This window comes from Ursus arctos, unplaced genomic scaffold (assembly GCF_023065955.2).
Source record: "Ursus arctos isolate Adak ecotype North America unplaced genomic scaffold, UrsArc2.0 scaffold_36, whole genome shotgun sequence".
Taxonomy (NCBI): Eukaryota; Metazoa; Chordata; class Mammalia; order Carnivora; family Ursidae; genus Ursus; species Ursus arctos.
Window position 1 is genome coordinate 14,251,028 of NW_026623050.1, and position 16,620 is coordinate 14,267,647.

The 16,620-nt window shown below is 41.2% G+C and overlaps 1 long non-coding RNA gene across 1 annotated transcript; it reads left to right on the forward strand.

The window, feature by feature from the left end:
- Positions 1-799: 799 nt before the first annotated feature.
- Positions 800-11,980, forward strand: LOC130542503 (uncharacterized). Its single transcript, XR_008957104.1, has 3 exons — positions 800-1,938; positions 6,136-6,258; positions 8,548-11,980. It is a non-coding gene; the product is annotated as an uncharacterized LOC130542503 (long non-coding RNA).
- Positions 11,981-16,620: the final 4,640 nt, after the last annotated feature.

Here is a 16,620-nt window from a genome sequence, read left to right on the forward strand (position 1 = left end):
TAGTATTTTCCAGCTGTGGGTCACAATTCATTAGTGAGTCATGAAATCAACTCCTCGAATGCATTTTTAAAAATTAAATAGAGAGACAGCAGAGGACAACACATGTCAGACGGGTAAATATTGTGAACATTGTTTGAATTACGTATTTGTGTGTTCATGTGTATACTGGGTCATGATATAAATTATTTCTGCAGTCAATAAAATTTAAATAAATCTCTTTCTGCTAAACTAGTGGATTCTATTCTCTGAACCCTGACCAATACATAGTAACAGCTGAGTAAGAACAAATGGTGTGATGTGACTGCCAAGGGATTCGGGCTTAGCTTCACTGTTCATTCCCACTTACTGAAAGTTGGCTTTACTTCTACAAACTGCTTGTTTGTTTTTCTCCGTGCATACCTGTGAGAGTAGATAAAACACTCTTACAGACGACAAAAATAGGCACAGAGCTTCTTAGTGTTAGAGCTAACGACCACTATTAAAACTCGGGTCCTGTGTCTTCAAAGCCCATGTTCTTTGCAGCATCTTCAGTCTTCCAAGCGGTAGAATACAGAATGGAAGAGAGCTAATGACAGTCCTCTAGGTTATTCGTACCAGGCATCTGGTTCCCTCTGGGCACCCATACTTAGGGGGGAGTTGTTCAGATCTGAAGCTGCTTTGAAAGTTAGAGACTTGGAACCATGTTCATGAGGGATAGATGGAAGATTCGGGGAGGGGGGCGAGGTGTTTGGAGAAAAAGTTTGTGTGTTGGGCGTGGGGGGACTATGGAAGGAGGGGGGGCTAGAGAAGGTCCCTGGGGTATGATAGATCTTCAATTTTAAAGACTCAGAAAGGGAATTAGGTTTGTCCTATGTGAACCGGGAGACTGGAACTAAGATCAGTGCATTTAATCTATAGAAGATGGTGGCTACAAGAGAAAATACGTATTGGTCCCTGCCCCCAGTTCCTGGCATGGAGCTCACAAGCCCTTGTCATTTCCTAAGTGAGACAAGCACTAGGATCATTTCTTGTTCTAGTATTGGTCTTTGACCCCAGGTGCTGACACAGAACTCCTGAAACCCTCGTCATTTCCTGGGTGATGACTGTCTTGGTCAAATGAGGTGACTCTGGGTGGCTTCCTATGGCTCCTGGGTGAGGGCTGGTCACCAGAAAGACCAAGCCATGATTAGAAGCTTAGAACTTCCAGCCCGCCGCCCCCGCCCCCCCCGAGAAGGGAGATGGGCTAGAACTGGAATTAATAATGGATCATGCCCGTGTGATGGGGCCTCCATAAAATCCCAAAAGTAAGAGGTTAGAAGAGCTTCCGGGTTGGTGATGACGTGGAGGTGCTGGGAGAGTGGCGCGCCTGGAGAGGGCGGCGAAGCTCCGAGACCCTTCCCACATACCTTGCCCTCATCTCTTCCATCTGGATCTTCGATCACGTCGTTTAACCAACTGGTAGAAGAACGTGTTCCCAGAATTCTGTGAGACACTCCAGCAAATCGAACTGGGGAGGGGGTCGCTGGAACTCCAGAGCGTAGCTGGTTGCTCAGCAGCATGGGTGACAGCCTGGGCTTGTGATGCATCTGAAGTGTGTGTGGGGGGCGGCAGTCTCATGGGACTGAGAACCCTTAACCTGTGGGATCTGATGCTGTCTCTGGGTAGACTGTGTCAGAACTGAGTTAAATTGTAGGACACCCTGCTGGTATTAGGGAGAATTGTTGGGTGTGTGGAAAACCCCTCCACACATTTAGTGACCCGAAGTGAGGTGTTTAATGTGAGTAGTAAAGGTGACAAACAGGGAAGAAAGACATAGGACGGCAGCCCTGGGTTGTTCCCTACATAGGAAGGAAACGATTTGCGTTTTTTTCTTTACAGGGCATAAGGGCAGACTCCTGGAACTTGGCTAAGTTGAAATGAAAAAAAGCGAAGAACCTACGCAAGAGCCGTATCCTACCGGTCAGTTGGGTTGGGCTCACTGGCGACTAATTTTATATGCTACATTGTGAAGTTTGGATATTTTACACTGTCTTTACTTTGTTTTATTGTGAAATACAACATCCAGAAAAGTGTATAAAACAAAAGTGTACCAGATAGTGAATCATTACAAGATAGAACACCTGAATAGTAGTCTGGACCCGTTTTCCAGGAGGTGAAAGCCCTATGCTAATCAAGCTTGGTTCCCAAGCTCGCATCAGATTCGCTTGATTCCAACCCGGTGGATTCAGTTGGCAGGAGAAGGGAAACCCGGTAGCGCCCATTTATAAGGGCATGTTCTTTCTCCCCAGCAGAAAGGCAACCAAATTTTTTTTTACCGATGGCCAAAGACGAGCCTCGTTTTCACACGTAGGACTGCACCTTACGATCTTTAGATGAACTACAAATTGAATAGTAACCACACTCTCGGTTCACTGACTTCCCAGGCAGAAGCCTCTTCCTTGACGATTCTGCCTCACTCCGTCATGGTGCCCACTGTCCAGTCCCGTGCTCGGTGCCGGACACTCAGAAGAGAATCAGGGAGACACCCGCAAGCATCCGCTGCTCCACCAGCTAACGCCCCTGGGTGGTATCAGCAGACAAAGCCGCGTACTAGTTAGTACTTGAACCATTGGCCTCGGTGGATAGGGAGGCCAAGGCCCAAGACTGGGGTTTCAGAGCACCTTCCCTCCACAGAACTTTCTGCCACGGGACCCTCTCCATACCCCCCCTTGCAGGACATACCAGATAATTATTTCCTCAAATTCATTTTCCATCTTATCGGTGGAAGAACGGTGGAGTGTGGTGAAGTGAATATATCGGGGTTGGCAGTTAATGGCGTGGTTAGGGGAGTAGTGAGGCCAAGCTGTCATTTAGAGCATTCTCAGCAGGGCTCCTACTGCCAGCATCTTGCTTGGACCATCCCCAAATCACTCTTAGTCCAGTTTCTTATTTCTTTTCCCTGCAACTTCAACACCCATAATGGTCCCTGTTAGGAGAGTTACCAATAGGTCAAATGTGTCTCTGCTCCCCAACTTCCTTTCCCTCCTGGTAACCCCTGCTGCATGCCTTCAAGGTAGCAGTGGTAAACTGTCGGTCGTAAGAACCACAGATTGCAGAGAACGATAGAAACCATGCACCAAGATTCGATGGTATTTTTAGTAATATTTATAGATTCAGAAAGCATCCCTAGATACAGCGAGAGCTTTACATGCAAAACCCATGCTAAGAGGCATGTAATCATTCTAGTAAAGATGATAGCGTGATCTTTGATCACGCATTTAAAGCCATCGTATCTCTGTTCATTAGTGTAAAATTTACTATTTTATGTAACTGACCCGATCCTGTTAGCTGGGCAATACCCTCTAGTATTGTATCATCATTCCGAGAAGAGAGGTGAGGTGGGGAGAAATAACTTAGCAAAGGTGAAAATAAAATGCCCTTTGCTGAGAAGTTACCTCTCCCTTTGGAGATGGATTATGGACACACTGTTTTGACAGTGCTTTTTCTTTTCCTTACTGAAAAGAATGAGAAAAGGGAAACATAAATGAAGCCGGAATTCTCACTGAGGGAATCTTCTCAGGAATATTGTATAAGAAAAAGAAAGAGAGAGAGAGAAGTAAATTAGAAATGGTCTCCCCTTACTAGCAACTAAACATGATTAAATTGGAAAAATTTTTAAAGATCCAAGAGGTCTCCTAAGGAAAATATCTAATAACTTTTTATGAAAGTAAGATTATAGAGAAAACCTAAGATTGACAAGTTACTAAATTATGTCCTGGTTTGCTCCTAATTTTCAAAAATGGATTTTACAGATGACTAAAGCAACCTCTGGTGGAATAGTAGCAAAATAATGATTATCTCTGGCTTTTGAAATTGCTAGTAATTTTTTCCTTTTTGCATTTTCTCTATTTCAACATTTTAAACATGAAAACTATATTATTTGCTTAAGAAAAGAGCTTAAAATTGTATGGTGAAACATCTTTGTTTAATTTTGATCATATTTACTAGTTTAATGAATATTTTTAATATTGAAAATATATGGGAAGATTATGATTATAAACCACAGGTTTTGAAGAAAAAACATACAAGTTGGTATGATAGAAAGGTGCTAGCTAGCTTTGGTGTGTTTTGGACTCGAGTTTAAGGTCTGCTCCTTTATCAACTAAAAGATCTTGAATAAAGTAACCTTATGGCTGCTCAATTTTTTTAGGGTAAAGTAAGAAGAGTCCTTAGGTAATCCTCAGCCCTTCGGGCTCTCATATTGCATTCAGTGAAATTTGGAGTCCAGACTGTATGGCTGTGGCAAACTACTGCCACCTGGTGGCAGTTATCTAAAGTGAGGGGCTTGTATTTAAGGCATAAAATCATCATTCATTCTTTCGTGCTTATACAGTATTTGCCTAGCATCTGTGTGCTGGGCAGGTGCCAGCATCATGGTTCATTCAATATAGTGTTTTTCTAGGTGATACTTTCTAGACGTGAGCTGTCACATGCTAGCTGTATGCCTTTAAGGACGTTATTTAACCACTTCTGTGTCTCTGTCTTCAAAATCTGAAAAATAGAGATAATAATATCCACCTTACATGATTAGAAAATCTGGGAGTGGGGGCGCCTGGGTAGCGCAGTCGTTAAAGCGTCTGCCTTCGGCTCAGGGCGTGATCCCGGCGTACTGGGATCGAGTCCCACATCGGGCTCCTCTGCTATGAGCCTGCTTCTTCCTCTCCCGCTCCCCCTGCTTGTGTTCCCTCTCTCGCTGGCTGTCTCTCTGTCACATAAATAAATAAAATCTTTAAAAAAAATAAAAAAAGAAAAGAAAATCTGGGAGTGATGGGTGTAGAGTATCTCACACAGTTTACATCAAAGAATATTTAGTCAATAAATGGTAGCAATTATCCTCAGGGAGGTTACCATCTAGAAAGGGAAGTAAGACAAATATGGAAATCGTTGCAATATGTGATGTGCCTTGAAAATACAAAGAAGGCCCAAGGCACATTCAGCAAAATGGCAAAACCAAAATGCAAACAGACTGGGTACAAAGAACATCTAGGAGTTGCTGATAACTGCCCAGGAATGAGGGGGTTGAGGGTCCTACGTGCCAGGGAAGCAATGGCCAGCCATGGCAGGGTAACATTCCCAGAGCTGAGTCTCAGGAAGATTGATATTAATCTAATGTCTGTGACAATGAGGTTAAGAGACCATCGACAGGATAGGCAGGCACTAAGAACAGAGGACAGGGAGGAAGGATGGATAGAAACAGCACTGAGAAACTATAAAAGCGACGTGGAAAATGAGCCTTTCTAAGCCTTGAGACATTGTTAGATTACAAACGAACTCTCCGAGACTAAGGGAAGCTAAAATGGGCTTGGGGCCGTGAAACCAACCCAACCAGCAGTTGTAGGACGAGACTTCAGGGCTCCTGAGTCAGGATCCCATACCCCTTCTCCACCCAGGGAGGAGTTTAATACAACTTTCCCATCAGGTATGAACACTAAACCAATACGTACAGGTGCCTAGGGAAGAAAGAAACTTTGTGACTATTTTCTAACGCGCCAGCAGCTGGAGGGGAATACTGTGACAAAATACTCTTCTGCAAGTCCATTCACTTTGAGTATTAGAAAGGGCATTATACTTAGAGGGAGATGAAATCCCAAGTGTGTTGCATTTTGAAACCCCTGTGGGATTTATAAGGGCTTAGCTTTCACTTGACATGAATTTTTTTTTTTTTTCTGGCACCTTACAGAAGCAGGCCATTTCAGAGGTGATGTTTTGACAAATAGTAGCCTAGCTCATTGACAAATGAGAGGAAGCTCTCAAAAATATACTTTCACTAGAACAAAGGCAAATAATGATATAATCCCCTGCAGCTATGTGTTTGGAATGGAAACATCATATTGTTGGGAATGATAGGAAAAAATAATATTGGAAGAAGACTAATGCTCTCTGAAGGTCCTGTCAGATGGGGGGAGTGTAGAATAATTCCATGATATGTGGAATAATACAGTTCAGAAAAAAGAAGGTGCCCGTTGCACCGAGACTGGGTTTGATTATCATAGAAGAGATGAAACACTTTTTCATAGTTAGAAAAATCAATATACAGCCGAAGAAGAGAAGCTGTTTGATGATAAGGCAATAAAAACTTCAAAGGGTAACTTAAAAATGTTTCCTAATTCATTTCAGCCTAAACTGATCCCCGAGCCTGTCTCACGCGGTCCGCCAGCTCTCTCACTGCAATATGTTAGCCAGTCTCCTTGGAATCATTGCCGGGTCTCCTTGGAATGGAAACTGTGTCAAACTCCGGGGGTGAGTGGGAGAAAAAAATGGTGCTGGCAGAAAGAGAGGAAGTATTTTTTCAATTTAGTGCCAGAAGTAAGTGCTGACATCGTCTCCCATGTGTTTGGGGACAATGGCACATACCACTGGGAACACGTTCAGTTTCCCAAGTCCCTTGCTCGGAGGCGTTTGGCAAGTGGCCGCAGAAGTCATAGCTACTTCTCCCTCCCCATCCCCACATTTCTGAACCCCTTTCCTCCCTCTTGGGCACAACAGACACAGTTTCCCCCTTTGTATTATTACCATGATTATCCAAAGTGAATTCTCTTATTCTGCCTGCACACACACGTTGATGTGAAAACTCTTCTTCCTCACATAAACTTCGTTTCCTCTCTTCGTAAGCATGGGTTTTTTGGGGGTGGGGGTTGAACATTAATCTCAGGTGACTTCAGAGCTGCACGAAGCAAAACCTGCATTTTCTAGGCTAAAACAGACAAAATTAAGTGAAAGGAGCCAGTGGCCAGTTGATGCTGATTAAGATGGGAGGGAAACTGGTTAATTACATGGGCTCCAGGCCAGTGTGCCTCCCTCCTCTCCCACCAAGTTCACGGACAGGGTGTTTCAATTTCTCAGGCTTCCAGTGCGTCTCTGCCCAGCCCGCTGGGATCGCTACGTAGCCCTTGGCTACTGCAGTGTAGCCGAGTGGTAGAGAGACATACATTGTTTATTTCTAAAGATAGTTCTATTTATATGTGGCACAATGTCTACATTGAACATCTTTTGGTCAGAAGGCAAAAACAATCACCCCATTGCCACATTTTACCTGTGCTTTCTCTCCAAGACTTATTTGTAGGCACAGAATATTATCTTTTAAACTGCTTTGTCCTGATATATTATCTGTGTCAACTTTTGTTAGAATCAACTGCGAGAACTTCAATTAGAATAGAAATCGTAGGAGGAAGGGAACTCACCTTTTAAAACGCTGCATACTCCAGGTAGCATGCTAGCTGCGTCACTTTTGCCTGAGCCAAGTTTGTCATAAAGCCAGGGCAGAATTCCTCTTAGGGCAAAACCTGGTTTCTTTATTTTTAGGGAGTCACGAAGCCATTCTGATGGGACCACTAAGTATTAGAGTGGGTCCCAGAGCTCAAAGCTTGCTTGGGCAGCCTGAGAAGGAGGAGAGGCAGTGAGACTCAGGTGGGAAGGGGCCCCCAAATGAGGTGGAGGCTAATGGGAGAAGAGACCAGAGTCAGGGAGAAAAACTTGCATCGAGGATCGCCAAGGAACTTGCTCTTTTAAATATTTATTATGCACATTTCCATCATATACACCAGTAGAATGCATGAACCCCATGCAGTCATCACTCAGCTTCAACACTTATCAACTCATAGCAGATTTTGTTTCTTCTATAACCCCACCTACTCCCCCATGCCCAACCCCACTGAATTATTTTGAAACAAATCCCAGACATTGTATCACTGCACCAAGTCCCTTCATCTGTTTGCTGAGCCATCTGTGCTGCAGCTTCCCTCCCCTTACCCCGACTTCAATAAAGCTGATGGCACACACAGCTTTAGTGTCAATGGTGCTGGGGAGGAGGACAGAAAGCCGAAAAGTTTGCATATGGGCCAAGTAGGTAAAGAACAAGACAGTGCTATGAAGTTTGATGCAGAGCGGAGAGTAACTGTGAGTGGAACTCTCTCAAAAAAAAAAAAAAAAAAAAAAAGAGAGAGCGAGAGCAGAACTCTCAAGAATTCCTGAAATGATTGGGGGAATGGAAGGGAAGGAGGGAATGCTAGATTTTCTACAGGAAGTCAGAGGAGGTCTTCATGCAGGACTCTGTGTGTGTGTTATTATTAAAATGAAAAGTGACTCTAAAAGACCGCAAATCTTGGGGACAGCCAGACAGCTGGCTTTCGGGTTACAGCTGCATATTCCAAGTTTCCTTTCCTTGAAAGGAAAGAAAATACTAAATTTAGACACCATCTTTTAATTCCTCTATAATTTCCCTTTCTGTCTCTTTAACAAATGCAGTCTTTAGACAACCAGTGCAAGGCATTTATTCTCCACGAAGCCTTTTGGACACATGACATCGCTGGGGAGGAGTTGTTAAGCAATCCCAATCCCAATTAAGTTTTCAGCTGCTCTCTTGCTTAAGTCACTGGTCTTTAATAATTTATGAAGAACAAGCCAATGTTACTCATTTATGGAAAATGGACCTAGATACCTGCACAATTCTCCCACGGGGGGAGAGGGGAAGAAAAATGGGGACCATAGTTGGACTAAATACAGATTTGTCAAATTAATAACGCTTTTTAGGTTTATAGATAAACAGAGGAATTGGGGACCTGAAATGTCATCTTAAGAACCGTCTACACAGTTGATAATTGCCCAAACAATCGTCCAACGTTGGCTATACCATGACTTCTTTTTTTTGCACATTTTATGATGTAAGTTACAGGTGAGTTACTTCCAGGATGGCTTATTTTGAGAATTGCTATTCATATGCTAATGAAAAGAGTTTTTTTTTTTCTTTGAGATAGGAAAATGGCCACTTCCCTATCTGATAACTCGTCCTTCTGTCTTAGGAAAAGACAGAGGCTTTCACCTGAGAAACAAAAATCATAAGCAATGTTAAGACAATATATTGTTGAGAATACTGCTATTCAGAGGCCTTAGAAAATAATATGCAGATATCCACTAGATGTCACTTGATGTTTGCTTTTTTTATGAAGGTAGCATTTTCTTTTTTAAAAAGGTTTATCTGCAATTATGAATTGACAACTCCCAGTGGGTCCAAACTGGCAGAAAACAAGATGCAGCAATATTTGAGTGAAAGCAGGCAAAAGTCATTAAATGAGAACAATGATTATAACTTTAAATAAGATTTGGGTGGTTGTGGGGTTTGCATAATCCCTCCTGGCATTCGCAAGGATGAAGGGAAGCCAGCAGCTTTGCCCTCCTGCTGTGTTTAAACAAAAAATGGAAAATTGTAACGAACAGCTAGATTTTTCCTATCTTCCATTTTCTGTTTTCCTCCTCCTCCTCCCTCCCCATTTTTAAGAGAACGCAACTTTTAAAACGATCCCCTTCAATGAAGTTCTTTTGCAGCATTTTAAGACTGATTTTTCTTTGTTCAAATTTCTACCCACTGAATAAAACCATTTTAATCCGCATTATCTCAGTGAAAACATGCGACCAAAGTCAATGGCGAAGATGTCTAGAAATTTTGCGAGGATTCTCTGGGGATACCCACTTCCCGTACTTGCTAAAAATCTAATAATCAGTTCCAGTAGAGACCATGTATCCTGGGGTTTTGTTTTGTGTAAGGGCTATTTGTTTATTTTTTTAACTGTCATTGTATTTTGGCTTCACGATGGTTAAATAAGTCTCAGTATTACGTAAACTTCTCTGACCCTGCCTATTTCCTGTCTTGTCAAACCTTTCCCTGTAAGAATAACAGTGTTCTTTTACTTGGTAGTGTGCGGCGTGATGTTTTTGGCATGCTCAACCTTTTTGACTTGCAAAAACTTGTGACCTCAAGCGTGAGAGAAGTGAATGCTTGCTTTAGTACCTCGCAGGGTCCCAAACGTAAAAAGGGTCCTGTTGCATGCATGTTAGAGTTGCAAAAGAATTATCAGCATATTTATTCCCCAAACATTACAAATAATAAATGGGAATCAGTTTTTTACTAAGTTACTGAAATTATTAAACCAGAGAATACGCGAACATTTTCTTGCTACTCAACCTACCTAATTCCTCAAATTGACCTAGCCAAACAAAGATGTAGTGCTTTTATTTACTGTGTTTTATCCAAATAGTTCATATTTTAAAAAACATTTTCAAACCAGCATGCACTGCATGGCAGAGGTGGTATTGCTCTTCCAAGAAGAAGAAGAGAAGAAATGTTTTTGTTGCCTCATCTTTACGAATCCAGACCTAAGTGCTTGTCCAGTGGATTCTATAAATGCAGGAACCACCCAAATCAAGTATCAACCAAGGGGCATTTTTTTTTTAAGGTGGCTATTTGATAGCATTTTTCCTATCTTTTGGTTTATCTTCTATTTTTCAATAATGTAGACGTTACGAGGATAAAAACTGTGGTGAACATCTTTTGCTTTTAAAAATTGGCGACTGCTAAATATTTATCTTGAAATATTGCAAACTAATTGGAACATGAAGAAAGTAGATCGGGTTGATCTGAAGACGTCATAGAATTAACTGTTCTAATCACATAGCAATAAATCTGGTAATTTTCTGAACATCTCAGCTAACAAAAATTTTCTAAATATCTGAAGTAGGTGGGATTTGATAAAAAAATGTTATAAAGCAGTTCTCTGTCTCGTATCTTTGCTCTAGAAATACCATTCTAGTAACGAGTCTGTGATAGGAGTAACGAATCGAGAATTGAGGACCGAAGACACACTCTTCATCCTCGTCTGGACAGCTTTTTTCTCTAAAGGCCTGGAACACAGAGCTATAAACTCAGTTTAAGACTGTCTTCGTCTTGTCATCAAACTTCCCTCTATTGTTCATTGTCATTAGGTAGTCCTTCTTTTCCAGAGCTGAATCTGAAGAGATTTAAATAATATTATCAAAATTTATTGCATTCATACCACACACATATCCTCTCCCACACTGTAGTCCAAAACACTCTTTTATTGTCTTCCTTTTGTAAAAATAAAGACGACATACAGATCTTCTGCAGCTGACAATGGGGTTACTCCCTGAGCCGTCCACCGTAAGTTAGGTGAGCATTCAATTCCCCTAAACTACCAAACATCATCACTAATTAGCCTAGCCTACCTTAGGCATCCTCAGAACACTTTCATTAGCCTACAGTTGGGCAAAATCATAAGCCAAAGCCTATTTTATAATGAAGTGTTGACTATCTCATAGAATTTATTGAGTACTGTTCAGAAAGTGAGCAACAGAATGGTTGTAAGGGTATCGGTTGTTCGCTCTCCTGACCCTGTGGCTGACCGGGACCCTGCCCAGCATCGCCTGAGAATCGCAGACTGCACATCACTGGCGGGGGAAGAGATCAGAATTCAGAGTTTCCCAAATTCGTATTGCTTTCACACCATCGTAAAGTTGAAAAATTCCAAGGAAACCATTGTAAGTCAGGGCCATCTGTACAATGGATTTATTACCTTTTCCACTTTTTAATATAAAACTATAATATGCCATAATAAAACGAAAAGGATTTAAAAGTTAAAAACTGGCATGTTTTAAAGAAACCCCCTTCAAGTAAAAAAGATGAAAGCCCAGAATAAAACCCATGAGTTATTGGCAGTCTTTGCTCTACTGTAGGGTCGTTGCGGGTGTGAACTTGGAATTCAGACTGCCTGGGTTCAACCTCAGCTCCATCACCCACTAGCTGTGGATTTGGGCAAGTTAACGATCCTCTCCAACCTGCAATATCCTCTTACAGTAAAATGGGAGCAATGATACGGCTTAGGTTCCTTTTTTGGAAGAGTCAATAAATTCTATTTGCAAAATGCTTAGCTCAGGGCCTGGTCCCTGAGAAGTGTTTCAGATCCACTATCATAATCATTACTACGAAGCTAGATAATAATGTCCTTACAAACTTTGGCCATTTTTATGTCATCCGTTGTATTTATCTGATGAGAACTTTGCAAAGAATTGAGTGATTGGGGTCAAATTTGCTATGTCACTAAAGCGCCCGCAGTACACCTTGAATTTAGTTTGTGATTAGTTTTACCACCTATTTAATACAAACACAAGAATCATTGAGCTTGCTTGTTATAAATTCTTCATATTTCTAATAGCTATAAAATATTTAAAAATTGCTTCGGAGCATCTATTAATCTAGAGAATACTTGGCAAAATAATCGTTAAATATTTACCCATTTAAGAGAGAATACAATGCGATATTAGGCAATATGAAATATATTCATTTGCCACTGTTCTCTCCTTTCTAAAAATTAGTCTAAAATATACCCAGTATTCTTTTTTTTAAATTAAGACTACTGTAGTTTCCTTTCTTTTTTTTTTTCTTTTTTCTTTTTTTTTTTAAGATTTTATTTGTTTATTTGAGAAAGGGAGAGAGAGAGAGCACGAAGAGAGGGAGGAGCAGAGGGAGAGGGAGAAGCAGGCTTCCAGCTGAGCAGGGAGCCCAATGCAGGGCTCGATCTCAGGACCCTGGGACCATGATCTGAGCTGAAGGCAGACGCTTAACTGACTGAGCCACCCAGGTGCCCCTATACCTGGTATTCTGCAGAGCATTGACTAGTGACAAATGTAATCCATGCTCACAGAACAGTCTTGTTCACTACTACCAAAGCTGAGATTGTTTAACATTCTTAATGCCAATAAATTAAAAGGTCATATGATTAATATAAATAACCTGATTAATAATAGAGCAAATTAAGTACTATATGGTTCCACTGTGGCAGCAGTCCGGCCTAAATAAGAATGCTCATCCAATACTGAGCTCCAGTATTTACAACAAACATATTGACCAAAGTAATACAAACAGAATGAAAATGACAAAATTCAGACATCTTAAAATGATCACTCAATCTCTCTTGAACACATATGCACACCAGAATACTGTTTATTCACATTTGTTGAAATTATGGAATCCTTGTGTGTTTTTTCTTCCACTGAGCAGCATTTTCCATCACCAATTGATTGGAGTTTTCAAGGCCAGCGTTATAGATGCAGTTTATTCCCTCCTGGGTTGCAATTTTAATGGACCTCGGATAGATGCAATGGTAAAATAACGTGTCAGTGTTCACACAGGTTGTAATGAAAGGAGCCAAAGGTAGTGTAATCTTCCACTCAATTACACATTTTTACATTTTCAGTGCCTTATACTTACAGCCAAGTGTAAGTATATCAGACTTACTACTACACCAAAAGTTGAGACAGATCTTACATTATGAACTTGGGTAAGAGTTATTCATGCTCTCGTCATACACTGCCTCCTCCTTCACGCCTCATGCATACTTAAACAAATAGTACCTGCTTTAATCCTCCTGACCACCAGGTAAGGTGGACATTATTATCCTTTTTTGAATATAAATAATCTAGGAATCTCCGGAGAATCCATCCTGCATGGTTTGACCTTTTTGAACAAATCCTTTCAAATGTACAACTACTCCCCAGTTTCAGCTTGATATGCTATGGTTTCCCCCCAGGCTTGAGTTGGTTTAGGCACTTCCTAAGGGTTTGCCTTTTTTTTTTTTCTGAGATCACTAGATCTAGTCAAAAACCCTAAACCCTTTATATCACCATAGCATTACCTTTTCCTACTTTTTATTCTAGTAGGAGAAACATGCTTTCCCTACATACAGCTTATTATGGAAAAGTCCCCATTTGCTTTTCCAAATATCCTGCTCTCCTTGATGTTCTCTCCTGGAGTTTCAACAAAAATTTTAAAAATAAGAATTTTAAGGTAACAATATATAAACTTCAAGATAATCCTAAAATAGTCTACAACTGCCAACACATTCTGAGCTTTCTTACTTTTTAAGTACCTTTCGGGACATTTATGGTTGTTTCTCCATCTATCTCCCCTCCTCCACTTAAGCATCAGCGTGGTTCTAGGGAGGTTGAGTTCGCCTGGGGCTCCAGTGCGTCTTATCTCCTGGCCAGTGATTGGTTCAATAGTAGGCACGTGACCTAAGCCTATCCGATGCAAGCAACTTTGAGACTGCTGCTGGGAATTCTCAAAGATGCTCACTCTTTCCCAGCCGACTTCAAAGAGGAAGCGTTAGCCCCAGCAGGAAGTGGCAGCCATCTTAAAACCAAGAAAGATGCCAGCCTCAGGATGGAGCTGACGTCATGGTGTGCAAAGCGGAAAACAACAAAGAATTGGGTACTTGGGGACCTCCTTGATGCAGCCTTGTCTGGTATCTCTCTACTCTGAGCATTTTAGATGATTAAATACATTCCCTTCTTATGGTTTAAGCAACTTCGAGTTGACGTTTTTGGCCACTTGCTGCTCTTAGCCATCTTAACTTACACAGCACTACCTATGTTTTCTCACAATTGGTGACTCTACCAGCCCCGCAGAGCTAGCAGGACCAGCCCCTTCTAGGCACAGGTTGTCTTGTTTTAATGGGACCATGCTCCTTTTAAGAGAACCTGATTTAAAAAAAAAAAAACAACACACATTTAAATTGCAGAATCAGGATTTAAAATAGTGACCAAAAGTGCTTACGTCTAAAAATTCTCAACCCCGGTCCAATATTATCAGGCTATGAGCTGTGAAAGAGCTGGTAAGCTGATAGAATGTATTTTTCTCATGACTCTTAGTTTGTTTGAAGTAAACACCTGGGGCTGACAGAGTTTGATGTTCCAGCTTTTTGGATCCCTAAAAGGATTACAGCATGATTTTACAACCTCTCACAAACCCCTCCTCTACCAATGAAAATTGCTAGGTACTATAAATCTGTCTTTACAAAAAATTAATGGGAATCAAAATGTGCTTTGAAATGAGTTATTTGATTTTATGTTAGATCTCTTAGAGTTTTCTGAAATATCTTCTAATTGCTTCAGCATGGTGGTGAAATACTTTATGCATGTAGCTTTAGAAGTCAACGATACAACAAGGTGTACAGTGAAAATAGCAGTCCTCTGCCTACCCTTCTCCATCTTAAGTCAAAACACTTTCAACTGCTTATTTTCTTTGCTTTCATGTTTCCAAATAATATGCATGCAGCTATTTCCTTTTTTTTTTTTTTTTTTTTTTAATGTAGGCTCTCTGTACTGGTTTTCTTTTTTCTTTTCTTTTCTTTTTTTTTTTTTAAGATTTATTTATTCTAGAGAGAGAGAGAGAGCATGCACGCAAGCAGGGGAGGGGCAGGGGAAGAAGGAGATAAGCAGACTCCCCGCTGAGCGGGGAGCACTATGTGGGGCTCGATCCCAGGACCCTGAGATCATGACTTGAGCCTAAATTAAGGGTCAGACGCTTAACCATCTGAGCCACCCAGGTGCCCCTTTACTAGTTTTCTTCTACAGTTGATGAGAATTCAGCTTTCGCAGCATACTCCTTTGTGGCACACTCCTCCCACCTTGCTTTCCTTCTTCTTATCCTCCCAATGCAATATTTTGGCCAAATTTATGGCTCAGCCACACAATATACTATGGTAGCATATTTTTGTAACTTCATTAATAATAGCCTCTTTTTTTGTTGCTTAATTTTGTGTGCGTTTATCATTAATTTCTCACCAATTGTTTGATAGACTAGTAAAACTCCCTTGAATGGAAATGAACACAAGATAACCTATCCATTTCTTTTTCTTTTTCCTTTTTTTCTAGATTCTTCTATCTTTAATCCCCTCTGTCTCTAGCCTCAATCAGCTGTTCAGCTGCCATCCTGGGACTCACCATCTTCTTAGGAATTCCCTTCCTCTCTGTCCCTTGGGGGATTTTCTATGCCTGGATCCCATAATTTCCTACTTTTGGCTTATGTCCTCATTTTGGTGAATCACAGTCTCCAATAGTTTCTTAAAAATTTTGTTTTGTAGTTAGGGTGCAACAAACATATAGTAAAGTATACTCAACTTGTGTCCAGCCCAATTAATTTTTTTTAAAGATTTTATTTATTTATTTGACAGAGAGACAGCCAGCGAGAGAGGGAACACAAGCAGGGGAAGTGAGAGAGGGAGAAGCAGGCTTCCTGCTGATCAGGGAGCCCGATGTGGGGCTCGATCCCAGGACCCTGGGATCAGGACCTGAGCTGAAGGCAGAAGCTTAATGACCGAGCCACCCAGGCACCCCGCAGCCCAATTAATTTTTGTATACATATACAAATAACCACCATCAAGATGCTGAATATCAGGGCGCCTGGGTGGTTCAGTTGGTTAAGCGTCTGACTCTTGATTTCAACTCAGGTCATGATCTCAAGGTCATCAGATCGAGCCCCATGTTGGGCTCTGCACTGAGCACGGAGTCGGCTTGAGATTTTCTGTCTCCCTCCCCCTCTACCCCTACCCCCACTCGCATGCTCTAAATAAGTAAATATATAAATAAATAAAATCTTAAAAAAAAAAGAGAGAGAGAGAAACTGAATATCTCCGGCACTTGACAGGGTTTGCTCATGTCTCTTCCCTGTCAATACCCTCCACCATCACACTGTCCCCAGTGAGGTAATCACTATTCTGACTTTTATCACCATCGGTTAGTTCTGCCTGTTGTTGAACTTTATGTAAATAAATAGGAAGTATGTACTCTTTTATATCTGACTCTCTTTTGCTCTTTATTATATACGTGGGAGAGTCATCCATGTTGTTGCCTGTACCAGTAGTTTGTTCTTTTGTTTGTTTTTTGCTGTGGTGTGTGGTGTGAATGTAAAGTATTTAGATGTTATAAACACAGCTGCCACGAATAGTCTTGTTCCATCTTTTCGTTGGACACATG